The following is a 23129-nucleotide window of genomic DNA, read 5'->3' on the forward strand; positions in this document are numbered from 1 at the left end:
GTGCTGATTTAGTGATCAGTATTCTGTGAGTGCTGATTTAGTGATCAGTATTCTGTGAGTGCTGATTTAGTGATCAGTATTCTGTGATGCTGTGCTGATTTAGTGATCAGTATTCTGTGAGGCTGTGTTGATTTAGTGATCAGTATTCTGTGAGGCTGTGCTGATTTAGTGATCAGTTTTCTGTGTGGCTGTGCTGATTTAGTGATCAGTATTCTGTGAGTGCTGATTTAGTGATCAGTATTGTGTGAAGGGAAGGGTTGAAGAGCATAGACAGCTGCGCTCTACCAGGTAAACTAAAACTCTGGTGCTTTCAGTTTGGTCTACTGCCGAGGTTGCTGTGGCCACTGACTGTGTACGAGGTTTCTTTGACAACAGTAGAGAAGCTGGAAGCTTTAATCAGTTCATACATCAGGAAATGGTTGGGAGTTCCACGCTGCCTCAGCAGAGTGGGACTTTATGGTAAAGGAATACTGCAGCTACCAGTCTCTGCTCTAACCGAGGAGTTTAAGTGCGCCAAGGTCAGACTGGAAATGACATTAGTAGAGTCACGCGATAAATGCGTAAGGGAGGCAGCACCTGTGTTGAAAACTGGAAGAAAGTGGGCGGCAAAGAAAGCTGTGGAAGATGCAAAGGCTGCCCTTCGAATTGGTGATATCATGGGGCAAGTTCAGCATGGAAGAGGGGGTCTTGGTTTCAGTTCAACTCCTCCTACATGGCACAAGGCGGCCCCAGCTCAAAGGAGGAAGCTGGTAGTCAACGAGGTGCAAAAGCAGGAGGAGAGGATGAGGTGTATAAAGGCCATTTCCAAGGCCAAACAGGGAGAATGGATGAGATGGGAGAGTGTGGAACAATGCAAGATTGGCTGGCAAGACCTATGGTCAATGGAACAGAGCAGGATCAGTTTCCTCATCAGCTCAACATATGATGTTCTCCCATCACCACAGAACCTAAACCTCTGGGTAGGAGAGGATCCCTCATGTCCTTTGTGTTCATCACCTGCAACATTAAGGCACATTTTGACAGGATGTAAGGTGGCTCTTAGCCAAGGACGGTTTACTTGGCGCCATGACCAGGTGCTGCGATGTTTGGCCTTAGCATTGGAAGACAAGCGCAACATGACCAATAAGTTGCCACCTGTTCCATCAAAACATTACACACAAAAGACAACATTCCTCCGCCCAGGAGAGCAACCACCAAGAAAAGGTGTTAAAACCAATCCTCGCCCAGGACAACTGGAAGCTGCTAGAGACTGGAATATGCTGGCAGATGTTGGTCAACGGCTTATTTTTCCACCTGAGATTGCCACCACTAACCTTCGACCAGATATTGTCTTGTGGTCTGGATCAGCACGCCTTGTTCACCTGGTAGAGTTAACAGTGCCATGGGAGGATGCTGTAGATGAGGCATATGAGAGGAAGAAACTGCGGTATGCTCAACTAGCCACTGAAGCGGAACAGCAAGGATGGAGAGTTCGGGTTTACCCAGTGGAAGTGGGTTGTCGAGGATTTGTGGCACACTCTACAACCCGGTTTCTCAGAGACGTCGGATTCAGTGGCCAAGAGTTGCGTCGCACAGTGAAGAACTTATCTGAAGCAGCAGAGAGGAGCAGCAACTGGCTGTGGTTGAGACGGAAAGATTCTGGCTGGGGACAGGTAAGTAAGCTGGGCTGAGTTGAGTGGGGGACGGAGGGGGGTTATGCTGGGATGCCAGAATCGCCGTCGAGCCCTCTTGAGGTGTCGTGGGCTAGTCGACGAAACACTGAGGATGGAAGGTGCCCACTTGAAAACCCCAGAGATGTACCCTACTTAGCTCAATCCAGACAGTCAAAATAAGCTGATCCCTGGAGCCAGCATTACACTTCAGCCATTAACACCAGACAGAAGGATATCTACATCATCATATGGAAGGAAACGTAAATGGATGGAGACACATATGGATCACATTAGTTTACTGTAAAGCTATGTCTTAGTTGGTGCTTATCTTGGCGAGAGCTGAGTTCAAATCAGCATGAAGTTTTAACATCTACTCTCGTGTAATGGAAATCATGAGGCTGTGCTGATTTAGTGATCAGTATTCTGTGAGTGCTGATTTAGTGATCAGTATTGTGTGAGGCTGTGCTGATTTAGTGATCAGTATTCTGTGAGTGCTGATTTAGTGATCAGTATTGTGTGAGGCTGTGCTGATTTAGTGATCAGTATTCTGTGAGTGCTGATTTAGTGATCAGTATTGTGTGAGGCTGTGCTGATTTAGTGATCAGTATTGTGTGAGGCTGTGTTGATTTAGTGATCAGTATTGTGTGAGGCTGTGTTGATTTAGTGATCAGTATTGTGTGAGGCTGTGTTGATTTAGTGATCAGTATTGTGTGAGGCTGTGTTGATTTAGTGATCAGTATTGTGTGAGGCTGTGCTGATTTAGTGATCAGTATTGTGTGAGGCTGTGCTGATTTAGTGATTTATGAAGTCTATCACAGACCCCATGTTCTATTGAGTGATGTATAGTTTGGATGAAGTCTATCACAGACCCCATGTTCTATTGAGTAATGTATAGTTTGGATGAAGTCTATCACAGACCCCATGTTCTATTGAGTGATGTATATTTTGGATGAAGTCTGTCACAGACCCCATGTTCTATTGAGTGATGTATAGTTTGGATGAAGTCTATTGCTGCATGAATTGAGATCTGAGGCACAGATATGGTATACTGTGCAAAGTGGAATATCTGGCACACCTTTTCTTGTAATATTTGAATGACGGCGCGCCCCGGCTCTGGATACTGAAGTGAACTGCAGCTCCGTTTCAGCATGAATGTGACGGCGCCCCCCTGCTCTGGATACTGAAGTGAACTGCAGCTCCGTTTCAGCATGAATGTGACGGCGCCCCCCTGCTCTGGATACTGAAGTGAACTGCAGCTCCGTTTCAGCATGAATGTGACGGCGCCCCCCTGCTCTGGATACTGAAGTGAACTGCAGCTCAGTTTCAGCATGAATGTGACGGCGCGTCCCGGCTCTGGATACTGAAGTGAACTGCAGCTCAGTTTCAGCATGATTGTGACGGCGTGCCCCGGCTCTGGATACTGAAGTGAACTGCAGCTCAGTTTCAGCATGAATGTGACGGCGCCCCCCTGCTCTGGATACTGAAGTGAACTGCAGCTCAGTTTCAGCATGAATGTGACGGCGCCCCCCTGCTCTGGATACTGAAGTGAACTGCAGCTCCGTTTCAGCATGAATGTGACGGCGCCCCCCTGCTCTGGATACTGAAGTGAACTGCAGCTCCGTTTCAGCATGAATGTGACGGCGCCCCCCTGCTCTGGATACTGAAGTGAACTGCAGCTCCGTTTCAGCATGAATGTGACGGCGCCCCCCTGCTCTGGATACTGAAGTGAACTGCAGCTCCGTTTCAGCATGAATGTGACGGCGCCCCCCTGCTCTGGATACTGAAGTGAACTGCAGCTCCGTTTCAGCATGAATGTGACGGCGCCCCCCGGCTCTGGATACTGAAGTGAACTGCAGCTCCGTTTCAGCATGATTGTGACGGCGCGCCCCGGCTCTGGATACTGAAGTGAACTGCAGCTCAGTTTCAGCATGATTGTGACGGCGTGCCCCTGCTCTGGATACTGAAGTGAACTGCAGCTCAGTTTCAGCATGAATGTGACGGCGCGCCCCGGCTCTGGATACTGAAGTGAACTGCAGCTCAGTTTCAGCATGAATGTGACGGCGCGTCCCGGCTCTGGATACTGAAGTGAACTGCAGCTCCGTTTCAGCATGATTGTGACGGCGTGCCCCTGCTCTGGATACTGAAGTGAACTGCAGCTCCGTTTCAGCATGATTGTGACGGCGCGCCCCGGCTCTGGATACTGAAGTGAACTGCAGCTCCGTTCCAGCATGATTGTGACGGCGCGCCTCGTTCAACATTCACCTCTGTACATCAGAAGAAGTTTTATTGAACAAGTATGTTTACGTAAATTTAAGCAAACTCGCCTGTGTTGGTGATTATATATGAGAGGTGTATTGATTTGCTTTTCAAACAAACAAAAAAAAAACCTTTTGCCCCGCCCCAAGTGTAAAACGAAGCATTCTCCTCCAGCATTGCAGATCTGTGTTTACCCGCGTTATTCCGCACTAGGATCTCTGGTTTTATTTGTGTATTTATCTGCGCTTGTGCATTTTAAGTGCTCAGTTTGAAGTAAAAGAAAATTACTTTCAGAGTTTATTTTCACCCCTCCCCTCCCCACTCAGATCTTTGTGGAAATTATTAAACGGCATTCTTCTTCCTGCCAACTCATTTCTTGGCTCATTTCTCGGTATAACCTGCATTGGGCAATGTGTCAGTACTGGGGAATGGCTTGTGAACATACGAAATTTATGAGCTTGTCCTCAGGAAACCTCAAGGAAAATCAACTCTAGCACAGTGTGGACAGCATTAAGAGTTGTTTTAGAGAGCCTTTTAAACAAAGGAGACAGTCTTAATGATAGCAATAGTTTTAATGTCAAACTGCTGATCAGGAATCAATGCACAACCTGCTTGTTTAATAGAAATTGCTTTAGAAAAAAAAAGACGATAGATCCTTCTATAATACTGCAGAAACCCAGCCCTCCAAAGAGAAGCCGATGGATCCTTCTATAATACTGCAGAAACCCAGCCCTCCAAAGAGAAGCCGATGGATCCTTATATAATACTGCAGAAACCCAGCCCTCCAAAGAGAAGCCGATAGATCCTTCTATAATACTGCAGAAACACAGCCCTCCAAAGAGGAGCCGATGGATCCTTCTATAATACTGCAGAAACCCAGCCCTCCAAAGAGAAGCCGATGGATCCTTCTATAATACTGCAGAAACACAGCCCTCCAAAGAGAAGCCGATGGATCCTTATATAATACTGCAGAAACCCAGCCCTCCAAAGAGGAGCCGATGGATCCTTCTATAATACTGTAGAAACACAGCCCTCCAAAGAGGAGCCGATGGATCCTTCTATAATACTGCAGAAACCCAGCCCTCCAAAGAGAAGCCGATGGATCCTTATATAATACTGCAGAAACCCAGCCCTCCAAAGAGGAGCCGATGGATCCTTCTATAATACTGCAGAAACCCAGCCCTCCAAAGAGAAGCCGATGGATCCTTCTATAATACTGCAGAAACACAGCCCTCCAAAGAGGAGCCAATGGATCCTTATATAATACTGCAGAAACCCAGCCCTCCAAAGAGGAGCCGATGGATCCTTCTATAATACTGTAGAAACACAGCCCTCCAAAGAGGAGCCGATGGATCCTTCTATAATACTGCAGAAACACAGCCCTCCAAAGAGGAGCCGATGGATCCTTCTATAATACTGCAGAAACACAGCCCTCCAAAGAGGAGCCGATGGATCCTTCTATAATACTGCAGAAACACAGCCCTCCAAAGAGGAGCCGATAGATCCTTCTATAATACTGCAGAAACACAGCCCTCCAAAGAGGAGCCGATGGATCCTTCTATAATACTGCAGAAACACAGCCCTCCAAAGAGGAGCCGATGGATCCTTCTATAATACTGCAGAAACACAGCCCTCCAAAGAGGAGCCGATGGATCCTTCTATAATACTGCAGAAACACAGCCCTCCAAAGAGGAGCCGATGGATCCTTCTATAATACTGCAGAAACACAGCCCTCCAAAGAGGAGCCGATGGATCCTTCTATAATACTGCAGAAACACAGCCCTCCAAAGAGGAGCCGATGGATCCTTCTATAATACTGCAGAAACCCAGCCCTCCAAAGAGGAGCCGATGGATCCTTCTATAATACTGCAGAAACACAGCCCTCCAAAGAGGAGCCGATGGATCCTTCTATAATACTGCAGAAACACAGCCCTCCGAAGAGGAGCCGATGGATCCTTCTATAATACTGCAGAAACCCAGCCCTCCGAAGAGGAGCCGATGGATCCTTCTATAATACTGCAGAAACCCAGCCCTCCGAAGAGGAGCCGATGGATCCTTCTATAATACTGCAGAAACCCAGCCCTCCGAAGAGGAGCCGATGGATCCTTCTATAATACTGCAGAAACACAGCCCTCCAAAGAGGAGCCGATGGATCCTTCTATAATACTGCAGAAACACAGCCCTCCAAAGAGGAGCCGATGGATCCTTCTATAATACTGCAGTTTATTTAGACACCTTTGAGCTATTTTTCTGTTTCATTTTTATGTCATTATTTTGTGTAAAACGTCCATGAATTCTCCATATTAATAAAGCATGGCCTGGAAGCCAGCCAAACAAAAGGAGAGTAAAATATTTTAATAAAATACAATATTGAGTTTGGAAACTGCTGGCACTCAGATAATCCAGTAATTTAATCAGCCAGTTCAGCCGGTCTGATCAGCATGACAGGACTGTCTTTATCGCACAATTTCTATTCTAAATGTTGAACGGTTCTCGATTCTTTCTGTTGTTCTTAATTCACAAGTTTGTTTGTCGTCTATGAAGTGTGAAAGATTTGTTTAGGCAGTTGATGAATTTTCAAATTGAATTACATGTTTCTTCAATAATAAATGATTATATTTCGCTAGGGAATGAATCTGCAGGCAGTTCACAAGGTACTTATTCTCCCCATGCCGTTATCGAGGCTGCTATAAATTAAAAAATGAAAATGGTCCTAACATTGCACACACTCACTCACACACAGACACGCACTCACGCACTCACAAGCACACACACACACTCACTCACACACTCACTCACACACACGCACTCACATGCACACACACACACACTCACACACTCACTCACACACTCACTCACACACACACACGCACTCACTCACTCACACACTCACTCACACACACACACGCACTCACACACACACACGCACTCACTCACTCACTCACACACTCACACGCACTCACGCACTCACAAGCACACACACACACTCACACACTCACTCACACACACACACGCACTCACACACACACACACACGCACTCACATGCACACACACGCACTCACTCACACACTCACACACTCACTCACAGACACACACACGCACTCACTCACACACTCACTCACACACTCACTCACGCACGCACACGCACGGGTTATCGGTTTTTATTGTGATTTGTCCACTACATTTTGGGGAGTTATTTTGGCCTGTTGTGATTAAGAAATCCGATATGCTAGTTATTATTATTATTATTATTATTATTATTATTATTATTATTATTATTATTATTATTATTATTAATTGTATTACTTGTATTGTAACGCTTGAAATGTTTTTGCTTACGATTGTAAGTCGCCATGGATAAGGGCGTCTGCTAAGAAATAAATAATAATAATAATAATAATTATTATTATTATTTTAAAAACTAAATTAGATAATGCATTTGTAATTTATAATGTTTCGAAGAAGCACAATTTTCATTCTGCAACATTTTACAGCTGAATTAAAATAGGTTAATTTCCTCCTTTATTCAAAGTGGGATTATTATTATTATTATTATTATTATTATTATTATTATTATTATTATTATTATTATGCACTTTCAAAGGTTAGCAAAACGAAAGTAGGCAGCTTCGTTTTTCTTTCCAAAACATTCCAGTAGCTGGAACACACAGCATAATTACTTCTTAAGGAAGACAATATAAATAGCACGGGGAAGTTGCTGTGTAAGTGTCCGTTTATCCCTACATACAGCATTTTGCACAGCAGACCGCACGCGATGCTTAGCGCCTGTATTTCAATGAAAACTACAACTCCCAGGAGACAGTGCTGTTTTGGGAAAAGTTAAAGCGCAGTCAGGCAGCACAGAGGTAAACCTCCAAGGACGTCATACAGGTTAGTTTAATTAAAGTCTATAGCTAACCTCACGTTAAAAAAGTATCCTAGCAACGCGTAGCTTCCTGTACAACTCGAACCAGTATGAGTTAAGGTGAAATATTTCGTACTTTAAACATTAATTTAACAAGTAAATAACGAATTGGACTTGTTGCGCTAGATGTTTATTTACATTTCTGTTCATTTATATTTTTCATTCTCAATGTATTGTTGTTAACAAACTCTGTAGCGTATAATTAAGGCGCATTACATTGAGTAAATAATAATGATACTGTTTTCAAATGTTCACACACCTTAATTTACAACTAGTTATGTTTTTATTATACTGCGTTGTGCTTGTGTTGAGTGTTTTGAAAATACATTTTATACAAAAACAAAACCAAAAAATAACCATCACGTTACAATAATGTTACTATTATTATTATTATTATTATTATTATTATTATTGTTTAAACTCAGTCTTATTATAAACTCAGTCTTATTAATAATAAGACTGAGTTTGAATAATAATAATAATAATAATAATAATAATAATAATAATAATAATAATAATAGCCAAATAATAATAATAATAATAATTATAATAATAATACTATTATTGTTATTGTTGTTGTTGTTATTATTATTATTATTATTATTATTATTATTATTAATAATAATAATAATAATAATAATAATAATAATAATAATAATAAAAATGTTTGTTGGGAGTTCTTAATAAAAGTAGGGTCAACATAATTAAAACCTTGTCTTTCACAGAAGCACACAAATGATCTGCTAGGAACCATAGCAGCCCCAGGTGATGACAACAAAGGTTTGTTCTGCGTGGTGTGGAAGCTTTAAGAGACTATCGAGGCGTCCCCAATAACAATCATCATTATATATATATAATCATTATATAGATATAGATATAGATATATTGCAGTTATGTATGCCAGTAGCTAAAGACAACTACAGTAATCAGCTTGTAATTATTTTTTTTTTTTTGTTAAATGTTTTAGTGCTATTTCTTGTGGTTGTGAGTCATGTAAATGACGTTATGTTACACACCTTTATATTACTTCAGTATGTAAACTAGAAAAACGTGGAGTTACTGTGTTTGTTGCCAAATCCGATTTCTTTCTAAACAATCTAATTTTGCACTGAGGGGTGCGGGTGTAAATCTAAATGTTGTGTCTGCAATCCCATGGCCCTTCAAGGTTTTCAAGTCTCAAGAGAGATTTTAGAAACACCTGAACTTTTCCACACCTGTCCATTAGCAGGAACTAACTCCCGGTAGAGGACATCAGAAGATTCAAGTAGAATTTCTTGGTTATCTTAGTTTAGATTAACGTATCATTCTCTGTGTAAAATGGCTGCCATAGCTCTGTCAGAATCATGCCTTTTATGTACAAGTACATCTGGTACACCAGAGAAAACATGTTGACCTGTTCCAATACAATACACTGCCCCTAGTGGACGACTGTGGTATTTTTTTGGGGGGGGGGGCAGGTTAATGCTTACACCCAGGTGTGCCTGATGTACTAAGAGATTAGCCAACACGAATGATACATTCACATAACTATAATGATCCACACCCATTCCAGGTGTATCTGAAATGCTCAGCGTGATATGTGGGTGGCTAGTCAAAGCTCTGAACAGCAGCATTGATACACTGTGAATTTTAAACAGACTACAGGTAAATAGCACTTGCAAAGCTTTCCAATTAGTTCACACTTTGACATGTATTTTGTGTATGCAGTTATGTTTCCAGCATTTAATAGCCTATATGCTGTGTATATTAAGTTAAAATATAGGTTAACCCTTTCAGTCCTGAATTCTTTTTTTGTCGAGCTGAAGAATGCCAAATTAAGTTATATAATTTAAAAAAGGCACTCTTATATTGAGTATACAGTACAGGACAAAAAATGTTACATATATCTAAACCCCACATATCAGAAAGTAACTTGTGTAATTACAGTGGAGGAATTTTTGGCCTGAAATGTCAAAGCATGTTTGCACTCGCTTGTATAACAATACAGCTGATCTCATGTTTTTCTTATTTGCTTTTTAGTCGCTTCTCAACGATTCTTTCCTTCACACAGGCGCTAAGATAAGACAGGACTCTGAGGTCCCGCCAGGACTGGAAGGGTTAAAGAGAAACCAGACTTGTTATGGATTTTAAAATGTTGATGATAATGTATTTGCACTTACTCAGGAGAGACAAAGACGAACACATGCGTCCTCCGAAACGTGTGCCGTCAGCTGTCCGCTTCTTTTCACACTGCAGCCCCGTCATGCAGCTACCTCAGAGCTGCAATGTCGGAGGACCACGCAGCTCTGGGCTGCTTGTAGGGAGGCCTGCAGGTACCTGGACAGTCTACAGGGGTTGCTGTTGCGCGGTGAGCTGAGGACACCCTGGCCGACTTAAGCCCTCCCTACCTGAGCGGCACTCGGCCAATTGTATGCCGACCCCTGGGAACTCCCATCCACGGCCGGCAGTGGAATATCCTGGACTTGAACCGGTGACCTCCAGGCTATAGGGCGTATCCTGCACGCCATGTGGAGTGCCTTTACCGGATGCGCCATTCGGGAGCCCTGTTTTGGTTTGTTTGATTGAACATTTTCTTAACTGGATTGAGATGAGCTGTGGATTCCTGGTTCCTGTGTGGCTCTGCTTGTACCAGGGTTTTTCAGAGGGGTCCTGGTTCCTGGTTCCTGTGTGGCTCTGCTTGTACCAGGGTTTTTCAGAGGGGTCCTGGTTCCTGGTTCCTGTGTGGCTCTGCTTGTACCAGGGTTTTTCAGAGGGGTCCTGGTTCCTGTGTGGCTCTGCTTGTACCAGGGTTTTTCAGAGGGGTCCTGGTTCCTGGTTCCTGTGTGGCTCTGCTTGTACCAGGGTTTTTCAGAGAGGTCCTGGTTCCTGGTTCCTGTGTGGCTCTGCTTGTACCAGGGTTTTTCAGAGGGGTCCTGGTTCCTGTGTGGCTCTGCTTGTACCAGGGTTTTTCAGAGGGGTCGGAACTGCCTAACATCACAGCACAGGGCAGTCAGTAAAGTGCTTTAAATATGGCTTTGTATGAGTTATATATTGTTTAAAAATTCAGTTTCTGTCAAAAAACATGAATGGATGTTTTTTTTATATATATTTTTTTATTTTTATAAGTAAATGGCTCCCCTTATAAAAGTTTCCCATAGTAAAGTGTAATAAAGCATTGTAACAGAGAGGCATGCTAAAGCATTTGTTTTTTTAATTTATTATTATTTATTTCTTAGCAGACGCCCTTATCCAGGGCGACTTAAAATTGTTACAAGATATCACATTATTATTTTTTACACATTATTTTTACATACAGTTACCCATTTATACAGTTGGGTTTTTACTGGAGCAATCTGGGTAAAGTACCTTGCTCAAGGGCACAGCAGCAGTGTCCCCATCTGGGATTGAACCCACGACCCTCCGGTCAAGAGTCCAGAGACCTAACCACTAAATGGTAAACTTGGGTAAGCTACGGTAAATGCATAATATAACCATGGGAAACGCACAGTAAATGCGCAAAAATACCATGGTGAACTTTTGTAAGGGTCATTAAGCTCCACAATATGGACATTCAAGAGTTTTTGGCAAAAACAAGTCATTAGTGCAAAAACAAATGTTGTGTTGTAACCTGTTTATTGAACACAGAAACAATGAAGCTCCACAGTCCAGCTCAACATGTGCCCCTTGGTTGTTTGTCTTGCGTGGGTCTTTAGGAAGTCCGTGGTCACCGATATGACGCCTCCTGCCAGACAGGTTTTCCAGCTCTGGGTAATGTGATAACCACAACTACATTATGTCGTGTTCTGTTTGGCTTCGAGGGACTGTGTGTGGGATTGCTGTTGCATGACACTAGCTTGTTTTTTTTTTTCTCTCTTTTTCTTTTTTTTGACAGAATAGTGAATTGTAAACACATTAGTTCTTCCCTGCCCTGATTTCAAGAGAGAAGACTCTTTTTTTATTTTTAAATAGCAGTACCTGACCTGGGGTCACAGTTAATTGATTCAGAGAGCCTTGTCTAGCTTGGGCCTCTTAAAGTCCGGTCTTCGCATTCCATCCAGTGTTCCGTGTGGCAGCTCAGCTTATTAGGAGCGAGAGAGGGGAGGAAGTTTCAGCTCTGATTATGCAGAGTTTCCTTTCTTTCCCCCCTCCCACTTTCATCCCGTCGTTTCCATGAACTGGAAGACTTTAAATGTACGCTTGGCCTCCAGGTAGAGTAGGCATGCTTCTTTGACATGAGGATCTTTCTGAAAGCCCGGTGTTTTCAGGATAACTCTTGCGGTTGTTTATGCACGGAGCTAAAGGGAGATTAGTGACCCTGATCTGAGTTCAGCACACTGGAAGTGCACAGCTGCACAGTGCAGGGGCCGGGGCTGAGACTGACAGGCATTGAGGCAGCTCTCTCTGGAGGGGCCTCAGCCAGGCAGTCCTCAGTCTCTTGGTGCTTTGGACAGACAGCTGTGACCAAAAACTTAAAAATGGAACAGATCACAAAAAAAGGAACCTTGCAATTCTTTAAGGCACTTACGGTGAGTGTTTTTTTTTTTTTGGTCATTTTTTAAATTTTTTGACAGCCTACTGTTCCTGCAATGTATTTATTTTTTTCTTTAAAGTATGTTTAAATACGTTGTTCTTTCAGTGAGTGTTTGACTGTGCTCTGCTGAAGTCTAGTGTTAAAGGTCTTTCATGTAAGAAGCTGCAAACTGCACTTTTCTTTGTGTTGCTTTCGTTCTGCTCCCCCTGATTTGAAGCTGCTTGCCTCCCTGCCTCCTTATCTTTGGGAGTGTACTGCAGGGTCAGTGTGAACAGAGAGCTTTGTGTGTGAATTCCTGGCAAGCTGAAGGGTCATGGCCTGATGCAGTGGCTAAGGGTGCTTGCACAGTTTCAGCACAGAAACACTTTAATTTTTGCTCAGAGAAAAAAACAACCCAGAGCTGTGCAAACTTTTTTTTTTTTTTTGACTTGAGTAAGGGCTCGTCTCATTTCTCTGTGACCCGCGGTTTGCATTCTGCTGTGTTTTTGCAAGTAGCACGTGTAACACAGGCATGGGAAATGCCCTTGTCTGCATGTTTTAAAATGCCTCATTTCAAACACCTGCAAACAGATAGATAGAGAGCTTGGCATCAGTGCAAACAAAAGCAAAACTCTCATGTGTCAGCCGAAGAAATCTACATGACTCGAGATACTGGAAATCCTTTTCATTGATAAAATTGTTTTTTCAACCTCCAATTTGTAACTTTTTGAAAAGGACATTTGAAAAAGTAATATGTAGTATATTTAAAGAAAGAAACTGCCAGTCCTCTAGTAGCCTCTTGCATTCATGTATGCAGTATATTTAAAGAAACTGCCAGTCCTCTAGTAGCCTCTCTTGCATTCATGCATTAAAAGAGTGTTCATTGCTGGGTTTAAAGACAAAGCTTAAAGATAACATGTAGCCTGGTGTTGTCCTTTTCTGTGGTCAGTGCCACAGTATATAGTTTTGTACCCGTTTATTGGATTACAACCTTTTCTCTTGTCGTTAAATACGTCTGGATCCCTGTTGCTGTATAGGTTATTAAGATGTTTATTTATATAATTGGTAGCTTATGGATGTAATTGAAATTAAGCTAAAAAAAAAAAAAAGAAGGATTTTTACTGACGTGCTGATGTGTCTGATTCAAGGTGTATTGAAATAGTAACTGTATATTGCTGTACTGAAACAAATGCAGAAATGTTTGCTGTAAAAGCAAGCACACGTAGAACTATATCCTGCTGTCAGTACTTCCTATGGTGTTCACAGCTGTGACAAGGTTTGTATTTCCATGCTTCAGAAGCTCTGCAGGTAGCCGTAGCAACAGAGGCGCGCTTGGGAGCAACATGGCGGGACTATATAGGTTGAAGTTTTGTTTCGCTCTGTTGGGGTACAGCCTACATGCAATGCAGCCTCTGGGTTTAAAAAGAGTACAACACATGTGTTTGTGTATTCATACAACACAAAGGCAAGGTGATGGATGTGTAGTGGCTGAGGTGAAGTGCATCCATCAGCCCTTGATTGAGAACCCATCCGCTGGAAAAGGGCACAAGAAGAAATGAAATCATGACGCTGATCCTCTGTATTACTCAAAATACTTTACCAAGAAAACCCGCAATGCTAACAACTTACCAGCCTCTTCATTACGTTTCTAAATTGTTTATCGCTGGTTTGACAGCTCTCGTGGTTTGAAATATGTGCGCTAATGACAATTAAGAGTGAATGGTTATTAGAATCTGGACTGAAAAAAATATGAATTTGATAAAGTAATTGTACTAGCAAGATTTCCAATAGTGCAGACATGGACACATAAAAAAATGGATGAAAAATGGAAAACTAAATATTTAGTACGTTTGAATTACCGGCTGTGAGTGCTTCTTAAAAATTCAGCGACTGCGTTCAATCTCACAATTTTAGATTTTGTAACTGGCGTATAATAATTATAATCAGTGGTGTTTCCGGACCTTGTTTGTTTCACAGTTCTGTTGCTGTCGACGGCAGCGTCACTGTTCTAGCCATCGTTTTACAATACGATTACCGCACTGGGCACTCTACAGCAAGAGCTCCTGAGAAGGGCTAGATCTTCTTTCACAGAGCGCTTGCTTAGCTTTGATCTGAAAGTGTTAGTCTATGTCGGTGAAGCTGATGAAGAGCCCCTTTGTGAAGGACTGTTTTCCATGCTGGCCCCGGGGTCATGGTTTGGCTCTAATACTGTGCCAGTCCGAGCAGTCCTATGTGTTTTAGTGCAATGGTTTATTTTATTAGTAAGGCTGGTGTATTTATCGACACACAATAAGCAGGTTTAAAAGCCTTTATTGGGAGATTGGCACATATATGAGGAGGTGTACAGATCAAAAGGGGACAGTGCAGCCATACAGTCTTGCTTACAAGTCTTCCTCACGCATCCCTCTCATCCTCACTCCCTGTGTCCCCTACATAAAGGTCAAACCCCAGTCACTATAGCATGTATTAATTCATACCTGCAATTCAGTACAGGTCCTTGTTTGCCTCTCACCGAACACATTGTTCAGCTGTTACACTGGCAGCTTTGATCTTAGACTTCATTTCTTTTAAAAGTAAGTTTCCGGGCTCCTGTTCCTTGGCTCCCAGGTACTTGATATCTTGGCTATGCGTCCTGTCTTTTTCTGGGAATTCGAAGTCTTCATGCAGTGGGATGCATTTACAGCCCTTCCATTGTGTACACATTGCCGTCCTCATATTGCTATGGCTGTCCAATGGAGATACCAGCATAGGCACAAATACAGGATGGCAGGGGGGTTAAGTGTAGGTGGCAGTGACAGGGTGATCCTTCACAGCTCTGACTCAAACACAATCTTCACTACAGTAATCAATTACCCTCCCTCCCAAATCCCACACACAAAGCCGTCAGCGGCATTTTGGATTATTTTTCATGCCGTTTCCAATTATCTGCAAACTGGAGATAGTGTTTTATGGGTCTGGAGGATGCGGTGAAATTGGTGTTATGCACAGTCATTGATTCTGTAATAATAATGATGTATCTGATTGCACCAGCACACCATCCCACAGCTCCCCTGTTTAACAGAAAGTGTGCTGAGTGCAGTGGTAGCTCTTCAGCTCTGTGTTTTCATGCCCAGAGGACCGTACTTCTGTACAGATTTGTCCGGAATGTATTCACCCATATTTTGCCAACCCAACTATCACTGTCGTGGTCTTTTTTTAAATTAAAACAGACGTCTGATGTTTTAATTGAGCAGGCTTTCCGCTTATTGTTTTTGTTTGTTTTTCCCTCTACTATAAATAAAAAAAAAACCTTATAAGCACTAAGGGGCTGGTTTCATCCACCTATACCCTGTACGTGGAGATACAGTACACATCATCCTTGGTAATCATCCTTGGGGGGGGGGGTTGATGCAATCCACGTGGATTCCCGGGGACAGTAAAATACTCTGAAGATCTATCCCCATGGGGTACAGGCTGATCAAACCAACCCCTCAGTCAAGCAGACACTCTCTTTCCAAGCTGCCATAAGGTTTGCGTAGCTGTGCGCATCACAACTCATCCACTGCCTTGTTCTGTAACAGTGAACCCCTCATGCTACCACCCTTTACGTGAAGCACCTCTGTCACACGTCACAGTTTTAGAATCCCTCATGCTCCCACCCTTTACATGAAGCACCTCTGTCACACGTCACAGTTTTAGAATCCCTCATGCTCTCACCCTTTACATGAAGCACCTTTGTCACACGTCACAGTTTTAGAATCCCTCATGCTCCCACCCTTTACATGAAGCACCTCTGTCACACGTCACAGTTTTAGAATCCCTCATGCTCCCACCCTTTACATGAAGCACCTCTGTCACACGTCACAGTTTTAGAATCCCTCATGCTCCCACCCTTTACATGAAGCACCTCTGTCACACGTCACAGTTTTAGAATCCCTCATGCTCCCACCCTTTACATGAAGCACCTCTGTCACATGTCACAGTTTTAGAATCCCTCATGCTCTCACCCTTTACATGAAGCACCTTTGTCACACGTCACAGTTTTAGAATCCCTCATGCTCCCACCCTTTACATGAAGCACCTCTGTCACACGTCACAGTTTTAGAATCCCTCATGCTCCCACCCTTTACATGAAGCACCTCTGTCACACGTCACAGTTTTAGAATCCCTCATGCTCCCACCCTTTACATGAAGCACCTCTGTCACACGTCACAGTTTTAGAATCCCTCATGCTCCCACCCTTTACATGAAGCACCTCTGTCACACGTCACAGTTTTAGAGAACCACTTATCCATTTTGTGTTCTAGTGAAATAGCTCCATGTTGCATTTCCAGCGGAGCTGTAGGTCAGGGTTAGGATGTAGGTTACTTCATGCTTCTCCTTTCACAATAAACATCTCCCTCATCTCCTCTCCCTCGTTCGTTCAGCTGCATTTTTGCTTAAAAAAAAAAGTGTGTCCCAATTAAGCAGCAGAGTGTGGGGCCGCTGGACTGTCCACACTCTTGTGAATTGTAAATTATGTGTCTGGTCAAGACTGCAGGCCAGGGAAGGAAAACCACAATTAGTTATGGTCTTTTAGTTGGTCATGAGGGGTTTGTGAACTGCAGTTAGAGTGCTGTTAGTAATGAAATATAATTTTAATATATTGCATTGAATTACATTTGGGAAGCACGTGTTTAATCTTGACTTGCTATCCTGGAAATGGAAGGTATTAGAGTGTATGCTTTTTCCAGCTCTGATTAATGGAACCAATCCCATTAGCCAGCTCTAAACTCATGCAAACTGGAATAGGGCCAGCTGTTCAGAGCTGATGGTGTAAACTTTGTGTTTGAAGGATTCTGTGGTTAATCTGACAAGTTTGATAACAGTGGATTTGATAAACCCCATGTTGCGTGTGCTGTCAGGTTTCCAAGGAAAACAGGTGGGCATTGACTTTGTGCTCTATGAACCTGTGAAAGCAGGTGGACATTGACTTTGATCTCTATGAACCTGTGAAAGCAGGTGGACATTGACTTTGATCTCTATGAACCTGTGAAAGCAGGTGGACATTGACTTTGATCTCTATGAACCTGTGAAAGCAGGTGGACATTGATTTTGTGCTCTATGAACCTGTGAAACGTCTTTAACAGCAGTATTACACGAAAGACGAATCTTGAATTCTGAGTAAAAAACGAATTTGCAGTTTGGGTGAGAGAACTGGGAAGAGGACTTGTACACGCAACCTGTTACCTTTTTCTACATGACAAGAACAGAAACCCTACTCAGGATCTGTGTGTTGCTTTTCAGTAAGAGTGATTGGCTAAATGCAACACGGGTTCTACTTAAAGACTGAAGGAACCATGTGATCCACGTGAGAACATGTGAGAACACTCAGGAGTGTACGGAACGTACTCACACTGCCTCCCAGTCATGTGATCCAATACAGAACACTGAGGTGTGTACGGAACGTACCCACACTGCCTCCCAGTCATGTGATCCAATACAGAACACTCAGGAGTGTACGGAACGTACTCACACTGCCTCCCAGTCATGTGATCCAATACAGAACACTGAGGTGTGTACGGAACGTACCCACACTGCCTCCCAGTCATGTGATCCAATACAGAACACTCAGGAGTGTACGGAACGTACTCACACTGCCTCCCAGTCATGTGATCCAATACAGAACACTGAGGAGTGTACGGAACGTACCCACACTGCCTCCCAGTCATGTGATCCAATACAGAACACTGAGGAGTGTACGGAACGTACCCACACTGCCTCCCAGTCATGTGATCCAATACAGAACACTGAGGAGTGTACGGAACGTACCCACACTGCCTCCCAGTCATGTGATCCAATACAGAACACTCAGGTGTGTACGGAACGTACCCACACTGCCTCCCAGTCATGTGATCCAATACAGAACACTGAGGAGTGTACGGAACGTACCCACACTGCCTCCCAGTCATGTGATCCAATACAGAACGCTCAGGAGTGTACGGAACGTACCCACACTGCCTCCCAGTCATGTGATCCAATACAGAACGCTCAGGAGTGTGATGTTTTACATGATGTTTTATTTAACATCATGTAATCAAAGAAACTACAAAATGACATCGCAAAAGTCTCCCGGAAGCCATAATAGTAGTACAGTATTTTATGTTAGATTTCGAAATGTCACATTTACATTTTTTTGTCCTTTTTATATTCTTATATTCTTCTTCGTGATTTAAAAATGCAGATCAAAATATTTGCACTTATGGAAAACTGTAGCTGCAAAACTACAATTAGAACAGTGATTCGTGGGCTGAATTATTTAGTTGCAATTTAGATTTCAAGGATCTGGATAATGATAGTCTTCAGAAGAGATTAAGCTAATTTATACTGCGTGTATTACAATTTGTTTAATTCTAATATATACATATAGTCATTGAAGTTTACTGTTTTAAATATTATTTTTATTATTTATTTATTTATTTATTTATATAAAACGTGTGTTATCATTTGTAGGTACATCACTTGGATTTTCACATGCGATCAGAAAGCTTGCCCAACATGATGAATAATTGCTACTACATGGTAAGTGATATGCTTATGAATTTTACATGCATGTTCTGGAGTGTTTATTTCTATAGGACATATTGCAATCAAATTTGAGCTGTTTTTATGGTTCAATTATTATTTATTCTTTATTAAAAATCCAAAATGTGTTTATGCAATTAAAAGTTAGGATATTCTTTGATGGGAAGATTCTGAGGTCGAAGGCACATTTATTGCACTGCGTTTCTCCGTGTAATGAAACCAAGGTGCATGTGTGTAGCGAGACAGTGTGGTTACAGACTTTTACACTGTGGCAGCAGTGACAAACAGAGGCTGTGCTTTATCTTTCACACTTAAACCAAAGTCTGGCTGTTTTAAATCCTGCAGTGACAAAAAATCACTACAAAAGTATTTTAGAAATAACCAGCCATACCTAGGAAGTCTAATTATTGGCCCCATCGCTTTGGGATAGAGGTTGTTGTTTTAAATACATTTGGATACAAATTAGTGCTGCATTCTAGTATTTTGTGTTCCATTTACAGAACAGTTATTCTGTTTTTAAATTCCCAGCTCTACAGTATCACCTGGAATATTGCAGATTGTGTGTGTGTGTGTGCAGTAAGATGGATATTTTAGATACATGGTCACTATTATTTCAGATAAAGTAACAGATTACTTCGATGTTTTTTGTTATGAAAAAAAAGTATTCCTGAAGAATATTTAATAAGCAGCTTGATGCAGTTCATTATAAAATATGATCTCGAAATCATTTCTTTGGGGCTTTTAATAACACCTTTTTATAGCATCTTCTTTTTTATTTTAGTTTTCATTTTCAGAAATGATTTAAATTGTTCATTTGAACCCCGTGGGGTAGCAGCAGCGCCCCCCTGCCAAGACTGCATATAAAGACCATACGTGCATTAGAAAGGAAAGCATAGAAACTAACCATGGTACAATTACACCCAGCAATGCCAAAGCCCTCCTGCTGTGTCATAGAAGGCCTGTATAGTAAGTGGAGGTGAATGTTTGGTTTTTCCCTAGTCCAGTAAATGCAGGAAGGTTGACAGACAGGGTTCTTGATCATTAGTGTAAAGCAGGTCCTTGTGTGAGAGAATGAAGAGGATGGCTGGGGCTCCTCTGTTGTTTGAAGCTCTCAAGTGCATGTGTTGCTGGTCTGGTTGCAGTCTCTAATCAGGAGGAGATCACTTCCTCCCATTACCAGCCAGTGGGGGGCCCTTGTTTCTGAGCCGCGGGACATTGCTTCTGCCCTGCTTGCAGACGGTGGGGCCCTCCTAACTGCCTTGATCTCTTTTGACCGGCGTGCTGGGTTGGGGAGGGATGGGGAGCGAGATCGGAAGTGATCTTTATTAAATGTTTTTACAGAGAGACGACTTCGGGGCTTTCGCAGGGATTGCAGACACAATGGGCAAAGTCAAATATTTTAGCAAGAGACAAAAGGACAGCCCCCTAGTCGCTGGCAGAGGGGTTAACTCTCCCCCTTGTGCTACAGGAATGTGTTTAATTGGGAGGAATCAGGGCTCATGCACAGACTCATTCAATCACAGGCTTATTACATGAGCGCCGGCTGGAAGCTAAAACACCCTCATTATATCTGTTTGTGCTGTAAATAAAATCAAGCTTATATTTCCTCATCTTTTGTTAAAACCTAAAATTCCAGCTGTAACTTATTAAGATTAAAAGTTAACAGTAAACATTGTTATTAACTTTTAACAACCTCGGTTTTGCCTATCTATCTATCTATCTATCTATCTATCTATCTATCTATCTATCTATCTATCTATCTAGATATATATGTAAAAATAGCAATGTTATTTATGGAATAGCCTGTGAAAAATGTGATGAAATAAAATATGTTGGAGAGACTGGAACAACTTTATATAAAATAAATGTGCTTTATTTTGCTCTTATCTGCCCCCTATTTTACTGCATTTAATCCTGTACTTCAGAATACTGTAATCTGCCAAGTGTTTAACCTGTAGTACTTTGTATTTAATCATATCCTGATGTAACTATCACTATTTAATCATATCCTGATGTAACTTTCACTATTATCTGCTGTATTATTGAATTGTGGTTTGTCACACTTGAACAAAAGTTATTGTATTTCTTGCTCTTATTGTATTACTTGTATTGTAACACTTGAAATGTATTTGCTTACGATTGTAAGTCGCCCTGGATAAGGGCGTCTGCTAAGAAATAAATAATAATAAATAATAATAATAATAAAAGAATTCAGAACCACCTATAATATGACATAAATGATGTAAAGTTTGTAGTATTAGAACAGCTAAAATTAGACAATGCGACATAGTATCATTCAAGATTAGTATCAAGATTAGACAATTGCTCTTATTGTATTACTTGTATTGTAACACTTAATGTATTTGCTTACGATTGTAAGTCGCCCTGGATAAGGGCGTCTGCTAAGAAATAAATAATAATAATAGAAGAATAAAAGAAAGTAAATGGATAAATAGACTGAACACGATTATGCCAGCGGGACTCAACAGAAAAAAATGAACTAATTAACTCCAATAAATAAATAACATTTAAATAAATAAATAAACAAAATTAATTCAAAAGTTGTGCACGCTGATGCGCTGGGGAGGCCAAATCAAGACTGATCCTCAGAGCCAGCATTGCATGATAATATAAAAAGTTTCTATAAAGTAATGTTAATTAGAATTAATACAGATTCAAAGATAGAAGTAAAAATGATGTCACAATATATAGAACACCATTACATCATGTAAGAATAAATCATGGATTTGAATATAAACAATAACAAGTAGTTTTCATGCCGTCAAACACCTATAAATACCTCCAACGTTTTGATTCAAACACAGGCTCCCTTGAGAAAGATGTGTACAACATATCGAAACGTTGGACAGCTGGCTCTTTTATTATCCCATTTGTCTGTTTGGATTACATACAGTATGATTACAACTTAATTTCTTAAAATGTTGATTATATTAAACATATCTAATAGCTAGAAATGACTAACGACTAATTGGTTCAATCCATTACTGTTATCTTGAATGATACTAATAATTGGAAGATGATTTAGCCTAACTGGTTTGTATTATGTTGCATGCATACAATAGAAAGAGAAGAGTTAAATACGAGAAGTCTTTCTTTGTGTTTCATCTCCGCAGCGCATGCTGTGTTGGGTCGGTTTCTGTGTGCGTGTTTCTGAAGACCGTGTGGTGTTTTCAATTGAAGGGCTTTTTGCTGTTTGAAAAATACAGAGGGGGACAAGCAACACTAAAGCTGTTAAATGAGTGATAATATACTGGCTGGTGAACAAAGGGGCACTGCAGTGTGTGCTGTAGACATTAAGAGCAGTTAAACTGGAAAAATGGAAAGCAATTTGGGGAATCCTACAGAATTGTTTTCATACCAAAATAATAATAAAAAAAATGTTATAGCTTGAAAATGTTAAATAATTAAAGATCTTCTGCCTTAGGGATTCCCAATAATAATAATAATTAAAAAAAAAAAAAAAAAGATTTATGAATTTGCCTTAAACTAAACTATTATCCCATTCTCTCATTCAAATAGTAATCGCATATTGAAGTGCATGTAGTATGCTTTTCTGTGTAGGTGTGTGATGTTCTGGAAAATGAAATCTTGCTTTTCCTTACTCTAATATATTAAAGTTCTCTTTCGTTGATGAAAATTGGAATGAAAAATGTAATTGAATTCATTAGAAAATGTTTCTGTTACAAGAAGACATGTTGCGAGTGGACAGCCTGTGGTACTGAAACAGACATTAACATGTAGCCTTGCATTGGTCTTGAAAAGCTATTACTGGGTTTTTGTTCTTAGGTGTTCACCCGATTTTAAATGAATAAATACTGAAGCATTTCTTTCAATAATATGTGCTTTCAAAAGTCTACAAACGCGGAGTGCATTTTGTTTTAGGTTGGAACTGCTTCTGTAAAATGACTTTCAGCTCTTTATTCTGGCCATGAGAAGGGTTGCACTGTTTCTTATTATAAAGCCCGAAATGAATGTTGGCTTATAGTAAATAAGTTCCATATTTAATCTTTCAGCCGCATTCCCTTTACTGAGATCTGTTTCTCGTAATAATGTTGTTTTATAAGACATGCTGCGATGATGGATCCTTTTTATGGCTGGTTGTAAGCCATAGCACTGTCCTTGAAGATCACAGAGAGAAACCTGAAAACTGTTTGCAATAAACGTAGAAGCCACTTTATATTATAATGTAATATGGTAAAGACACATGTATATTGACATCAATTCTTCATGCACGAAAATATG

At 41.4% G+C, this 23129-nt stretch overlaps 1 long non-coding RNA gene across 1 annotated transcript; it reads left to right on the top strand.

Annotated features, from left to right (window-relative positions):
• Nucleotides 1-9591: 9591 nt before the first annotated feature.
• LOC131738014 (uncharacterized) lies at nucleotides 9592-21330 on the top strand. The gene is made up of 3 exons (XR_009329569.1): nucleotides 9592-12339; nucleotides 18795-18863; nucleotides 20208-21330. It is a non-coding gene; the product is annotated as an uncharacterized LOC131738014 (long non-coding RNA).
• Nucleotides 21331-23129: the final 1799 nt, after the last annotated feature.

This window comes from Acipenser ruthenus, chromosome 9 (assembly GCF_902713425.1).
Source record: "Acipenser ruthenus chromosome 9, fAciRut3.2 maternal haplotype, whole genome shotgun sequence".
Taxonomy (NCBI): Eukaryota; Metazoa; Chordata; class Actinopteri; order Acipenseriformes; family Acipenseridae; genus Acipenser; species Acipenser ruthenus.